At 34.9% G+C, this 16,050-nt stretch overlaps 1 long non-coding RNA gene across 2 annotated transcripts in view; it reads left to right on the forward strand.

The window, feature by feature from the left end:
• LOC118767595 overlaps positions 1-13,108 on the forward strand; it is a 169,249-nt gene extending 156,141 nt beyond the window's left edge. For both annotated transcript variants that reach the window (XR_005003516.1, XR_005003515.1), the window contains one exon: positions 12,780-13,108. This is a non-coding gene — a long non-coding RNA (uncharacterized LOC118767595). The remainder of the gene's footprint in view (positions 1-12,779) is intronic.
• Positions 13,109-16,050: the final 2,942 nt, after the last annotated feature.

Genomic DNA, 16,050 nt, shown 5'->3' on the forward strand with positions numbered 1-16,050 from the left:
TAACAGCGCAACTCGAGTCACAGAAGAACTTGAGTTGAGCTGCAGAGAGTAATTATTAAAGAAGGAACGTCATTGCTCAAAATGAGTAGAAAGACAGCGTAGCGCTAACCATTTACATCATCGACAGAATCAATCAATTATTGTAACTCGTAATGAGGTGAAGAGTTGGCGGGTTGAAAGACTAACTCAAGGACTGACGGAAAGATGTCTGAAGCCAGTGTGGAAACAAAAAGAGAAGCGTTTGCCACGTGAGATAATCTATTTCTTTACTACCCACAAGGGGCTACACACAGAATGGACAAACAAGGACAGACAAACGGATTAAGTCGATTACATCGACTCCAGTGCGTAACTGGTACTTAATTTATCGACCCCGAAAGGATGAAAGGCAAAGTCGACCTCGGCGGAATTTGAACTCAGAACGTAACGGCAGACGAAATACCTGTTTCTTTATTACCCACAAGGGGCTACACACAGAAGGGACAAACAAGGACAGACAAACGGATTAAGTCGATTACATCGACCCCAGTGCGTAACTGGTACTTAATTTATCGACCCCGAAAGGATGAAAGGCAAAGTCGACCTCGGCGGAATTTGAACTCAGAACGTAACGGCAGACGAAATACCTGTTTCTTTATTACCCACAAGGGGCTACACACAGAAGGGACAAACAAGGACAGACAAACGGATTAAGTCGATTACATCGACCCCAGTGCGTAACTGGTACTTAATTTATCGACCCCGAAAGGATGAAAGGCAAAGTCGACCTCGGCGGAATTTGAACTCAGAACGTAACGGCAGACGAAATACGGCTACGCATTTCGCTCGGCGTGATAACGTTTCTGCCAGCTCGATAATCAATGTGGCTCAATTAATGTGAGATCAGGACCTGAAACCAAAGCATGAATGAACTCCACAGTCTCAATTCTTTCTATCTTTCGTCTTCTTTCTATCTTTTATGGTTAAACTGGCTCCAATTGTGAGGGTGGCAGATGCGAAACCAGAAATAGATATCTGGTCGTTGGTGTCGGGTGTTTTACCCGATGGTAATGATGTGGTAATGTTAAAACTTCAAGTGACACACACTAAGAAAACTGATCGAACAAAGGCATGAAGCTATATTTCAAATAAATCACAAGCCCGAAGCCACCGTCAACCTAATCGAAGTACCAAATGGCACTCTTGTAAAAATTGATAGTAGAGGGTAGAAGACCAAGTTGTCACATTTGTGGTTAGAGCAACCATCTACGTTTTTCTGTCCACAACAGATGAAATATGACCCTGCTGCTATCAATGTCACAATACAATAACAATAACAGTGTGCAATTAACCACAACTGCGAAAGCATGACCATCAACAACAATTAAAACAGACAGAAATACACCATGACAACAAGAAAATCAGCATCAACATCATCAGCAAAAGAAACACATCACATAACATATCTCTCCCTACTTCAGATCACTCAGACATGTCCTGTACCGAGTATAGCAAAAATGAAATATGGGAAATTTGGAAAACAATATGGAAAAACAAAGGAATGTACAAAAATTTACTGGTGGAAACCCAAAATTAGCCGGAAGGAGGGATCAGCAGTCCTTTTATCCAATATGGTCTTACTCGGAATAAGCAGGAGATTTTAAGTAGCCAAGATTCGCCATGGAAGCGTGGTCACCTACTCAACGACCTCAGGACAGTAGATATAGATGTACCTGTCATCAATAAATCCCTCTGGTGACGTTGAAGAAAGAGGCTGTTTGGTGGACGACATTGAAAGGGTTGAAGAGAGAGACCTTCCTGTTTGGCCTAATCTGCATCAAATTTTTCAAGTTTCACTTAAAAAGGAAAATGAGTGTCGAGAGGAAGGTTCTGCCTCCTAAAACATTTGTTGAAAAAGTGTATGAAAGTGATAAGCATAGTCGGAGTGGACAGTCTTGCTCTGAGCATGCGCCAGTAGAATGGGACAAGGAGAGGATGCTTGGTTGATGAATTAGGATGGTTGTAGTTTTGTGGAATTTTTACGAATACCTATTTCTTTACTACCCACACTGGCTAAACATAGAGGGGACAAACAAGAACAGACAAAGGGATTAAGTCGATTACATCGACCCTAGTGCGTAACTGGTACTTAATTTATCGACCCCGAAAGGATGAAAGGTAAAGTCGACCTCGCCGGAATTTGAACTCACAACGTAACGGCAGACGAAATACTGCTAAGCATTTCGCCCGACGTGCTAACGTTTCTGCCAGCTCGCTTGCGAATACCATTATGTCTCCCCTGTTTTGAGGATTATGTTTTTGTTTTGAATTTTTGTTGAAATTGTTATATATTTTGTTTTAGTTCTTTCTCTTGTTTACACGTTGTTTTATGTGATGCCCCACCACCCACTGCGTTGTTTAATACATTGCTCTTATAGTCATTTTTTTTTTTTCGTTAATAAAGAAAGTATTACCGTTATTCTGGCAGAATAATACTAATGCTTAACAGTATTTCTTCCTGCTTTACGTTCTGAGTTCAAATTCCGCCGAGGTCGACTTTACCTTTCACCCTTTCGAGGTCTATAAAATAAGTCCCAGCTGAGCACTGGATCCAATGTAATTGACTTGCCCCTCTCCCAAAATTTCGAGCCTTACGTTCAATAGTAGAAAGAGTGGTATTGTGCTAGGGTTACCAGAGGAATAAAACAAATCATTTATGAATTCAATCGAAGTCTGCTGGAGAGTGAATGCTTCTCAATCAGTTCAATGATTTTCATCTCACTTCACAGTGTAAGAACAGTTCATTCATGAGTCGACTTTGAGCCGATAAAGTAAGTACTAGTTCAATTGTTATCACTGTTATTATTATTATTATTATTATTATTAAAGGTTAGGATCACCAAGCATAGATTGGCATATTTCGGTCATATTATGCGGAGAAAATCCCTGGAGAAGGACATCATGCTCGGAATGGTCAGTGGCAAGAGAGGAATAGGCCGACCAAGAACCCGCTGGCTTGACACCATCAAGAGTGATACCGGAATGGACATAGCCAATCTGAAAGAAGCGGCCCAGGATAGAACTGACTGGAGGACACTGATCCAACGAGTGACCGAGAGTCGACTTCGACTGAGCGAATAGAGAGAGAGAGATTAAAGGCTAATAATAATAATAATAATAATAATAAAGTGTACTTTAAACAAATGCAAATGCATTCATAAAATATATTAAGAGTAGTTAACAATGGAGTTGCAGAGATGTGTATTTGATATATCTTTTCCACTTTTCTTGCTGATTGTCTATAAAATATCTTTGTTCACATCTCGTTTGCGCGCGCGCGGTGTGCGTGTGTGTGTGTGTGTGTATGTGTATGTGTGTGTGTGTGGTGTGTGTGTGTGTGTATGTGTATGTGTGTGTGTGTGTGTGTGTGTGTAACACACATAATTAAATAGCAAGAAAACTATTGGCAGTATGTATTTAGTCTTTACATATTCGGCACTTAAATAAGTAACCGCCTGCTTTCAATTTCTTAGCTATTTTCACCAGACATAAAGGAAAATACGGCGTTATCATTAATGTGTGTGCGTGTGACTGATATATGTGTATGTGTGTGTGTGTGTGTGTGTGTGTGCTTAACCCAGTGTCCTTTCAAATAAAGCACTTCAACGCTGTTCCTTGCGTCAGTATAATAAATAGAGTAGGTGCCAGCTATATCAGGTCTATAAATGCGAAGTCCTTATTTTCGTTATGATCAAACACCCGGATATAAAGAAGAAGAAAAAGACCGAAAAAAAGAACAGCCAGCAAGAAGAACGTTAATTGCAAATTATACAATATGTACTTAATCTATCAGTCTCTTCCACTGTTCTCCTAATTTGCCCCATTAATTATGAATCTTTACATTCAGCATTTTGGCAATCATTCTTCAACCAGATTCATATCTTTCGCTCGATTGTGTCTGCCTAAATTATCTTTGTAACTTATTCTTCATGAAAAAATATATCTAAAGAAAACAAACAAATGAAAAAAGTCAAGTAACACACACACACACACACACACACACACAGAGTCATATAGCCATATACCTATATACAAAATAATGCACGCCCGTAAAGAGTCCTATACCTACATAGAAAGTAATCTTCTTGTATATTGTTCAGTCTATTTCTTTTAGCTTTCTTTTGCCCTTCTTTTAGTAGTTTGCAACTTTTCTGCTTGACTGCATCTTTCATATTATTTGATAGCGCTATTCCTATCTTGTACTCAGTTGACTTCGTAAATATAGAAAACAGCTTTCATTCTTTAATATTCTCTAATAAATTTCTTATAGCACATAGTCGTAAGAACATAAAGCTGTTAAAGTTATTAACGTTATCATTGCTATTGCTAGTGGTGGTGGTGGTGGTGGCGGCGGCGGTGGTGGTGGTGGTGGTGGTGGTGGTGGTGGTGGTGGTGGTGGCAGTGCTCATGATGCGTGTGGTGTTTGTGGTGATAATGGTAGAGGTGGTAGTGATGTTAGTAGTAGTAGTTGTGGTGATGGTGGTGATAAGATGCTAGCAGCAGTAGCAACATCGATAGTAGTAGTAGTAGTAGTAGTTAGTAGTAGTAGTAGTAGTCGTAGTAGTAATAGCATAATATTTGTTTCTGTAGCAACGGCTTTGTCTTCAGATAGCCTTTCGTTGTTATTGTATTTGTTGTTAAATGGCGATAATAATAATAATAATAATAATAATAATAATAATAATAATAATAATAATAATAATAATAATAATAATGGTGTCGGTGGAGAAGAGAGGAGGACGTGGTGATGAGGACTAAGGCAAAGCTAACAACAATCATAATATCCCCGCAGCTTTTCTATTCATTTGTTTGTTTTTGTTTTTTTGCTCGTGACTTCACTTACGAAAATCACCAAGGCTGTACCCTAGTGCCCTACCACCCACACAAATCCACAACAGACCTACAAACACATACACTTACGGTATATTAGCAATCGACAATATGTGTTCCATACGAGATTCATTTTCAGGATTTTGAGGACTCCAAGACTTCCAAGTTACAGTGTCAATGTTATAAATCTGCCTCAACACCTTTAACCTATTGAAATATCTCTCACTGCAGATCTGTGTCCTTACATATAGTTATGCCTTAATATCGGTCTTTATGAACCTTTGGTTATTATCAGTTTAGATATTGGGCAGAAGGCTACGAACTTGTGGAGAAGGGTTATAGTCGCTGAAAGATTACTTGTATATGCATGTATCGTCCAGGCGGAGCTTCATCTCAGATCGTAAAAAGATGTTCTCTTTACATTAAAGTTCCTTTCTTGTATATTCTCCTTGCTCTTTATCCTCTATGAAGGTGATATAGTAGCAATGGAGCCTCTACATCTAGCTGTTCACCTGTTTTTTTTGTTTTTTTTTTGGTGGTGGTGGTGGGGGGGGGGGGTTAAAGCACTGCTTGGACCTTGACAGTTTATTTTGTTGCAAATTTTCAGACCAGAACTCTATCCACGTCACTCCTATGGACATTGACTGGCAAATATTCAGGCTGTGAATCAAATGCATCAATTTTAGCAGTGGAGGAAAGCCCGGAAAAGTCGCTAGAGCTTCCTTTTCCAACGAAATTACTCTAATGCATATATATCGATATCTATTGCTTCTATATCAATGTCTACCTATAAATGTATGTGCGTGTGTGTGTGTGTGTGTAGGAGTACATATATATATATGTTTATATATATATGTTTATATATACATAGATTCATATATACATACATACGTACATACATGTATGTATGTATATGTATACATACATAGCATTTCAAAAGTAACTTAGTGTAACTGAGTGTGGATATATTAATATACACACTTGTGTCTTCAAACGACGAATGATCTTTACAATTTCATACCTTACAGTTTCCTTTCTAAGATATTTTTTCCTCCGTAAACCTCGACGCTATTGTTGTTTTTGTAACCAAACAAAACTACAGAAAGAAGGCTTCCAGTCGTAAAGTTTACTTCTGTGTTAATAGTTACTTTGGATCTTCAGTGGAACCCAATCATATTCCTAAACACACAATAGTGAACATGTAGATATGGCTAACGAACGGGAACATTTTTACCGAGAAACGTGTGGTTATGCTGAGGCAAACAAATGATTATCACCTATGATGTTCTTGTCGGTGTTCCGAGCGATAACATAAACTCAATAGTCGAATTCTAGATTTAGTTTAAGTACATTGCTAATTCCCTGGATTTTAAAGTTCTTAAGGAGAATATGCGAGGATGGATTGATCCAGAAAGTAAATAAGGTGTCTTTAAAACGGAACGAAATCACCCCTTTGCCACAACTGAATTTAGGATAGTATAACGAATATCAAGGTTCATAAATATACGTTGAGTCCCTTTTGTAAAGAGGAGAAAGAAGGAAAATAGTGTTTAATGTCTTACTTTTATAATTGATGATATGTAATTCAGCTGTTTGGTCCATTGTCGAAATACACAGTTGAAATTTATCGGCCAAGCATATTTATCAGTGGAGAAGGAAATACAACGTCATTATAATTTTGTTGGGAAATATTAATTTCGACTTTGTCAAAATTGTTTGATCATAGGAACTTAGCCATGTTTACTTTAGTTTGTGTGTGTGTGTGTGTGTGTGTGTGTGTGTGTGTGTGTGTGTGTGTGTGTGTGTGTGTGTGTGTGTGTGTGTGTGTGTGTGTGTGTGTGTGTGTGTGTGTGTGTGTGTGTGTGTGTGTGTGTGCGCGTGCGTGCGTGTGTATACACATATGTTTATTAATGAATTATAGTCTTTCAAGGCCGAGAAAGCAGTTCTGCAATTTCTTGCAAGAAAACTTCACCGATGATTCGTTTGCTTATAGCGATCAAATGTTTGCTCTGCAGACAAACCCATTGCCTGTATAGGTTCACGAGTGTGTTACAATTCAGATCTCGAAGTGATCGCATGGGGGTATATACATATATGTGCTTACGCTCATTAATTGATAAATATACATGCATGTCCATGTTTGCTTAAGACTAATTTCATTACAGTCTTACGGAAATTTTATGCTGGTAAATGCGCTATCCAACACTAACAGCTCAGATTTGAATGATCTGTCAATAAAGTTTAATGATTGACCAGTCCAATATGAGGGAGTAAACCGCACTGAGTTTGCACAGTGATACCGTATCGATACCAAATGAAAGACAGAATTAATAAAATTCAATCGGTCGTCCAAAACCAGGAAAAGATTTGTAAGTTAGAATACTTATCAGATGAGTATTTCTAACTTATGTCTTCTAACTTATGTCTTCATTTCTGACAGAAGTAATAAAGTTTTTACTTTTCCAGATAACGAAACCAAATTTCTGTTGAAGGTGGAACTAGAGAGAAATTGGTTAGCGTTGTTATCCGGAATGTGACTTTATAAAACCTGGCCTTCTAAGACAATGACAATCTTAGCTATATTAAATAATAAAAGAAATTCCTTTATTCTTAAAATATGTGAAGTCAATAAGTTTCAAGTCCACAACGAAAAATACTGCCTAACAAAAGTTTGTGAATTGTTATATACACTTGACGAATTTTTGATAAAGCTCAGCCAAATTGATATTAGATGGTGGAGAGGGAATAATGGTCAGAAAGATTTGAAGGTGATGAGAATACAAAAGCAGTGAAAGAAAGTAATATGAATTGTATGACATTTTTCATTGCTTTGTGGGTAAAAGGGACAAACAATTGATCTTACTGAGAGGAAAAAAAAATATAATCAACTTTACAACCAGATTTAAATCTTCAGCTGACATATTCTCATTGACTTTTTTTTCTTTTTTGATTTATTGAGAGTAAAAAAAAAAATTAAGCAGTAAGTTGATAAAATAACAATAGAAATGTGACAGTTGAGAAGTGAATGTTTAACTGAAATGATTAGAGACCCAAAATATCATCTTAATGGGGGTCAATAAAGGTAACTCGGAGTTCAGCCACGACAAATAATAACGAATACAGAAAGCTGCGAGAAAAAATCTTTTACAGAAAATAATTTCTTTGTAAACAAAAACAAACAAAAAAAAACAAAAAAAAAATCAAAACAAAGAAATAAAATAACTACAAAGCAACAAAAACTTTGTCGAGCTATATTTAGTCGCATAATGTAGTAGTAGTAGTTGTAGTAGTAGTAGTAGTAGTAGTAGTAGTAGTAGTAGTAGTAGTAGAGTAGTAGTAGTAGCAGTGGTTTTTCAATCCTACATTATAGCGTCTCAATGTAGTTCAATGCTGGAAGACCTTATAGTGAGCTAACAAAGACGAATGTTGTCAGATTTGACCTTATAATAGCTTCAAATAAATCTATGATTATATGTTTGTCTTGCTTGCCGGTACGTTTCTTTAGTAGTAGTAGTAGTAGTAGTAGTAGTAGTAGTAGTAGTAGTAGTAGTAGTAGTAGTAGTGGTGGTGGTGGTGGTGGTGGTGGTGGTAGTAGTAGTAGTAGTAGTAGTAGTAGGAAAAATAACAAAATTATCTCTTGAATTATACTTGAAATTTTGTTAAACAAACATCATTTTTTTTCCATGGAATCGGATGATAATGAAAGGTGTATTGAGAATGATTAAGTATCAGGAGGCATGTTTTACAATGTCATTGTTGTATTTTGTTTGATTCACGCGTCCTTTTCTTGTTTAATCAGACGTGGTAAATAAACACAGCCATCTCTGTCTTCTTTTTCACATTAAACAGTGAACCACCGCATTGATTCAGTTAATGTTTTCATAAAAACATCACAGAAACATATCCTTACACACACTATTAGCGCACACACGCATACACACACACACAAATACACACGAATACACGCAAACACGCATGTATTTATATTTGAATCTCATAGACATACGCGAGTGAGTCTCATATATGTGTGTCTATGTGTGTGCGTGCTTGCGTGTGTGTGTGTGTGTGCGTGTGTGTGTGTGTGTGCGTGCGTGTGTGTGTATACTCATGCGCAGTGGAAAGAAAGTATGTGTGAGTGTATGCTTGTATGTGTACACATGAGAAAGAGAGGCAGAACGTTACTTACACACACACACATCTGATACATACACAGACACACACGCACGCACACACACACACACATACATACATTTACATACACACACATGTAAATGTATGTATGTATGTGTGTGTGTGTGTGTGTGTACGCGCGTGCGTGTGTGTCGGTGTGTGTGTGTATGTATCAGATGTTTATCAGTGAGTCTTATACGTGAAAAAATGTCTTTCAATGACCTGAGACGTATCAGATCTTCCATGACATAGTAACATATAAATGTTCTTTTCTACTCCAGGCACAAGATCCGAATTTTTGGGAAGGGGGCCAGTCGATTAGACCGACCCTAGTATGCAACTGGTACATATTTTATCGACCCCGAAAGGATGAGAGGCAAAGTAGACCTCGACGGAATTTGAACTCAGAACGTAAAGACAAACGAAATCCCGCTAAGCTCTTCGTCCGGCGTGCTAACGCTTTTGCCAGCTCGCCGCCATAGCAACATATAAATATTTTTTTTTCCTTCTCGAGCCATACCTGGCTCATAAGGGCCGGTTTCCCGGTTTCTTGGCGTATAGGTTCTCCACCTGGATGGGACGCCGGTCCGTCGCAGGTGAGCTGCAAGATGCAGGAGGAAAGAGTGAGAGAAAGTTGTGGCGAAAGAGTCAGCAGAAGTTTCGCCATTACCTTCTGCCGGAGCTGCGTGGAGATTAGGTGTTTCGCTCATAAACACACACATCGCCCGGCCTGAGATTCGAACCCCCGATCCCTCTGCTCTAACCACTTGGCCATATGCCTCCACAACATATAAATATTACAAATGAAAGGTGAAGTTTACTTCGAAGTTTCCAGATTCAGTTCCTCTTGAATAGTTTATATGTCCTTAAGGTGCAGGGGACAGTGATGCAATGACAAATCCAAAGCTAGAGGTTCCGTGTTCGAATTCAAGCTGTATTACGTTGATACTTAATAACCTTGAGAAAGATACGATTGTCGTTTCGTTTCGACTCCTTTACTCTGCAGCTTCATAGTTGCATAAAATACTTCCCACGCTAAAAACAACGGAACTGGGACTACATGGTCAAAGACTAATCATTTCAAATCTCGTCTTCCGAGCCCTACAAAATATTGATGACGTTGTACTGAACCATACTTAATAAACTTTTGACAGAAATCAGAACTATTCACATTTTAGTGAAGAAAGCAGCAAAAATTAAGTCCATCGCTCTCTATAGGCTGGTGTAGAGTCAGTCAAACATGCTACTTAAATTCTTGCCGAACGCAAATCTATTTCACTCGTCTCTATCAACAAGAGTGCTTGGGGAAAGTATGAAACTTATAACATTAATACGATCGGGCTGCATTGTCTAACGTATATACTTTATAAAGATACCTCACTTTAAATTCCACTTAAGCTCACAGCTTATCTATATATTTACCTCTCTCCCTCTCCATCATATTCGCGTGTGTGTGTGTGTGTATTCAATTAAAAGTTATAAACCTCATTAAGAAATAATAAAATCTAATGAAAATACTGGTTATTTACCAATCCATAGAAATATTTAAATATTTAAATATATGTGTATATATATATTATATAATATATAGATATATATATATAGATATATATATATATATATATATATATATTATATATGTAAAGCATATATATATAAATATATATATATATATATATATATATATATATATATGCAAATGCATATATATATATATATAATATATTAATTTATATAGAAGCTCCCTCTATATAATAAATTAAATATATATATATATATATATGTAAATGCATATATAGATAAATATATATATATATAAATAAATAATTATATGTATGTAAATGCATATATATATGTAGGTCCCGGGTTGAGTCGGGGTTAACCACAGTTAATAAGGTACTCAATACATAGCAGAGTAAATTAATTTATTTTATAGGAGCTTCTACAGGACTAGAACTGTTTCATTCAAATGAAGCTTCTGAAGATTCATTTGAATGAAACAGTTCTAGTTCTGTAGAAGCTATATAATATATATATATATATATAATATTATATATATATATATAATATATATATTAATATATATAGGGAATATTATTAAAAAGGGAATAAATCCAAATTACAGGGAAAAAATCAGATTAGGATTAAATCCATTTATAGTAAAATATTATATAATATTATTTGAGACAAAAACCACTATTTTAGTTTATATATGTTTATATATTGATTATATATGGATTATATATAGGTTATATATAGATTATATATTATATTTTTCATTAATACTTTAATTATTTAAAAATTATTATTTTTATATTTTAAAATATTGATATTTTAGATTGGAAGTCCACCTGAAGATTGTCGATCAGGACAAGAAACAATTGTAGTGGCGGTTTTTTTTTACTTTTTATTAAAATTTTATGTATTGATTAAGTCTTCCTTGTTGTTTTGCAAAATAGTGGTTTGTCTCTAATATATAATATAATATAATATATATTATATATATATATATATATATATATATTACGGAGATGTACTCGCATAGCAAGTAATTGTGTGTTGTGTTATATATATATATATATATATATATAATATATATATATATATATAATATATATATATATGGATTGTCTCCAACGTCCTCATGCTGAAGCTGATGAATTTCCTCAACATTTCCGGGCATGTCGCTCGTGCCAGATCTCCCACAACTCTCATCGTTTTCCAGGGATGTTCTTCCGCTTTTGAAGAGCCCATGCCACTCGAAACATTGCGTACGACCCATTGCCCCGTCGCCGTAAGCTTGCCGAAGAATGCTCAATGTTTCTGTTGGAGACTTCCAAAGTTTAACACGAAATTTCACCTTGGTTCTTTGTTCCAACTTCCTGTCCATTATAAAAATCGCAGACAACAGCATACACGTGATCAGAAGAACACAAATTTCAAAACTTACGAAATAAACACAGCAGCATCACTTGGCACACTGCCTCATGAAGGTCACTGCTAGCTCTCACTGCGCACGCAAACATATGCTGCCATCTGTTGGCACGCTACAGAACTAGTCCAAGAACTTTTTGAAAACATCCCGTACAAACACGTAGATACACACATACACACACTCACATATAAATATATATATATTTATTTATTTATATGTGAGTGTGTGTATGTGTGTGTATCTACATGTATGTACGAGGTGTATCAAAAAGTTCGCGGACTAGTTCTGTAGCGTGCCAACAGATGGCAGTATATGGCTGCGTGCGCAGTGAGAGCTTGCAGTGACCTTCATTATATACATATTAAAACGCTTTGAAGAAAAAAGTTATCTTTTTTCAGTTATGTGACCTTTATAAACACTCTTAATTGGTTTGATTATAAAGTTAGAATTATCGAGAAACGCTAAGCTACGATTAAAGTACGATTTCAGCATTGTTTCTATGCTAATTTTTTTTAATGTTAAAGTGATTTTAATAACCTTAAAACATTTGATGGAATATTTGAAAACGTTCGATTTCTGTGTTGTAAGCATACAATTAATAAAATAATTAATTTCCATTTGAACAAAGCCAACAAGTTTAAAATATTGCCAAGTTTCTCTCAATGCCATTATCTAGAATTATGTAGAATTTTTTAAAAAATGAATTATTTATTTTTGTGCTTTTAAATGTATGTACCTTTATGCGATAACTTTGATCTGAAATTTTTAAACAAAACTTAGAGTTTGTATTTGATTTTTATTTCAGATTTCTGCTGATTTAAAACAGAGACACTTGAAATCAAAAGCTTTGTACTAGAGGCTTTCATCAACAACAGCTGTAACGAGGGGCCAGACTGGATAAAAGTATGATCGCCACACAAACAATCAAAATGAATGTCTAGCCCGATATTAATAAATTTATTTTCTTTTTCGTTTGACTTCCGGACATCAAACGGAAAAATCCTCACCAATTCTTTTACTGTTGATTCTGTAAACTAACAGTTGATTCAGCTTAAAAGATTGTTTATCTCGAAAATCCGCTGTTGTTTTGTATATTTTGTATAAGGGAAGAATTACGTATTTTGTTGTTTTTTATACTCAATACATCTATTTTTATTATTATTATTTTTATTATTGTTGTTGTTATTATTATTATCATCATCATCATCATCATCATCATCATCATCATCATTATCATTATCATTATTATTATTATTTTATTATTATTATTATTATTATTATTATTATTATTATTATTATTATTATTATTATTATCATTATTATCATCATTATTATTATTATTATTATTATTATTATTATTATTATTATTAATTATTATTATTATATTATAGAGATTATTATAGAGATTATTTTTACCTTTCAATTTCACATTCTATTTAATTATTTTTCCAGATCATTATATCATTTTGAATAATTTCTCCATATTTCTTTTCATAGACACATTGTCATCTATAGAGAATGATAATTTTTGTGAGAGACATTCCATATCCCTGTAGTCGTGACATCAATGTCTCGTCGATTAACCTTGACCTTTGTGTCTGTATGTAGTGAGATGGACCACAGGATGATTGTATTGTCATTGTCTGAAACCATTTTCAATGCATATATTTGTAAACTACCTCAATTCTTTTGGCATAAGGTAGCTTATGCCAGCAGATTTTAGAATTTGCTGTTTCCCACCCTCAATTCCCAATGAGTCAATCACTTATTGTTTCTGAATTATTCAGTACCTTATTAAGCAATCATCTCTGTACCCTATAAGTCTCTATTAAATATATTATACAGACGTCTGGAACTGATGGTTATCTGGAAGCTTCGAATTATTCGTTTTTATGAAGTATAAGCTATGTGTTGTGTTGATAAAGTATTCTACAAGTATCCAGGAGCAAAAATTGCTGTTTTTGACCAATCGCGGTCTTCTGATACTTCCTTTACCATTCTTCAAAATTCTGCTTCGCTTGCTCATTCATTTCAATCCTAGTTTTACCTAAAATCAATTCGGTTGAAGCCATCCTGCTTGTTTTGTTCAAAGAATGGTTGTCGATTTACATCACGAATCATTCTTGTTTATTTGGGGGGTATTTTTTGTCATATTATATTTCTGTAGTAATTATTTCTCTCTTAAATCAATTATCGTGTTATCTAATTCAATAACATTCTTCATGCTCTGTCTTTCTGTCAGTTACTTATTTACTTTACTTTTGATATTCCTATATCAATATACTTGAAGTAATACCCACTCTCCTTTACAACTATTATTGCTGCTACAAATATAATATTAACTTGGTGTTATTGATGTTCACGCGTGATTTTCATTTCCATCGCGCGTTTATGTTATTGCAATAAAAAGTATGTTTACATATTCGAGTATTCGGGAAGAAAAAGGGTAAAATTTTCACAGAAAATTGAAGAAATTTAAATGTTTTAATTTTCTAAAGATGATCATTTGTATGTCCGCACAAAGAAAATTGTGGTGTTCTTGCAATAAAAAGGATGTTCGCATTTTCGAATACCCAGGGAGAAAGGAAAAGAAGGAAAAGAAAGGGTAAAATTTTCCCAGAAATTGTAGATATTTAAGTTTTAAATTTTTTTGAAGATGATCATTTGTGTGTCCGACCAGAGAAGACTGTAGTGCTCTTGCAATGAAAAAAGGATATAATAGATATTCACAGAAGTTGTAGATATTAAAGTTTTAAAGTTTTTAGAGATGATCGTTTGAGTGTTCGTTCAGAGAAAACTGCAGATATGCAAGTTTTAAAACTTATTTTCAGGGAAATTTAAAATACTCACAGGAAATTGTAAATGTTCCAGTTTTTGGGAGTTATTTTTCAGTTCTCCTGTTGGGTTGTATTAGTGTTTTTGTGTCTTCGGCTACTGACTGGTCAGAGCAAAACAGAAGACAAAACAATGTATTTGATAACATTTCCAATCAGTTAAGATCAGAAGCCGTGCGAGCCACTGCCTAGTACTGCATATCATCATCATCATTATCATTATTATTATTATCATTATTATTATATTTTATTATTATTATTATTATTATTATTATTATTATTATCATCCCTCCTCCTCAATCATCACATCATCATCATCATCATCATCATCATCATTATCATTATTATATTATTATTATTATTATTATTATTATTATTATTAAGGTGGCGAGTTGTCAGAATCTTTAGTGCGCCGGGCAAAATATTTAGCATTATTGTGCCCCTCTTAATTTTTTAGTTCAAATTCCTCCGCGGGCGACATTGCCATTCATCCTTTCGGATTCGTTCAAATAAGTACCAGTTGAGTACTGGTGTTGACGTAATCGACTTCCCTTCCCCTCAAGAAAGACCGGTCCTGTGCCAATGTTTGAAACTATTATTATTGTTGATGGTGTTGTTGTTGTTGTTGTTGTTACGAGTGTATTTGGGGGCATAATTAATATTTGGTTATTGTCTTCTGACATACTTCTTCCTTGTTTTTACACTCTTACATCCCTTTCATACATTCTTTAACAACCTAGAAATTTGTTCGGCCAACAAACTAACCCAATGAAACTGGAATTGTCAAAACCAGGAAGATGTTATCCGTCCATTGTTGTCTACAAAAACATTGCAACAAAATGAAAAAATTTATCCTGTCTAAATATCAGGTACTAATCAGATTAAGATGTAATTTAATGGTTAGTTAAATTTCTCATTTTAATTTTTTTTTTATTATTTTGCTCCTTGCTTAATCTTTTATATTGTCATCTAACTCCTTCTTTGTGACCTCCTCTGCTTCTGTTTCTACACATGCATGTGTATGCTTCTGGGCCTATTTAAAAATACAGCCATATTACTCATAACATAAAAACATGGTGAGTGGGGGCATTCTTCCTAGTACCTCAGTGGGTCTCAACCGGGATCCATATTACATCTGGGGTTCCATATAATTTTTTGGGGAGAGGGGGGGTCTATATAAGCAAAATATCAAATTTATTACTCAGTATTATTTTTAAGGGTCCATAAAATAATTTACCACAC

The sequence above is a fragment of the Octopus sinensis genome, linkage group LG23 (genome assembly GCF_006345805.1).
Source record: "Octopus sinensis linkage group LG23, ASM634580v1, whole genome shotgun sequence".
Taxonomy (NCBI): Eukaryota; Metazoa; Mollusca; class Cephalopoda; order Octopoda; family Octopodidae; genus Octopus; species Octopus sinensis.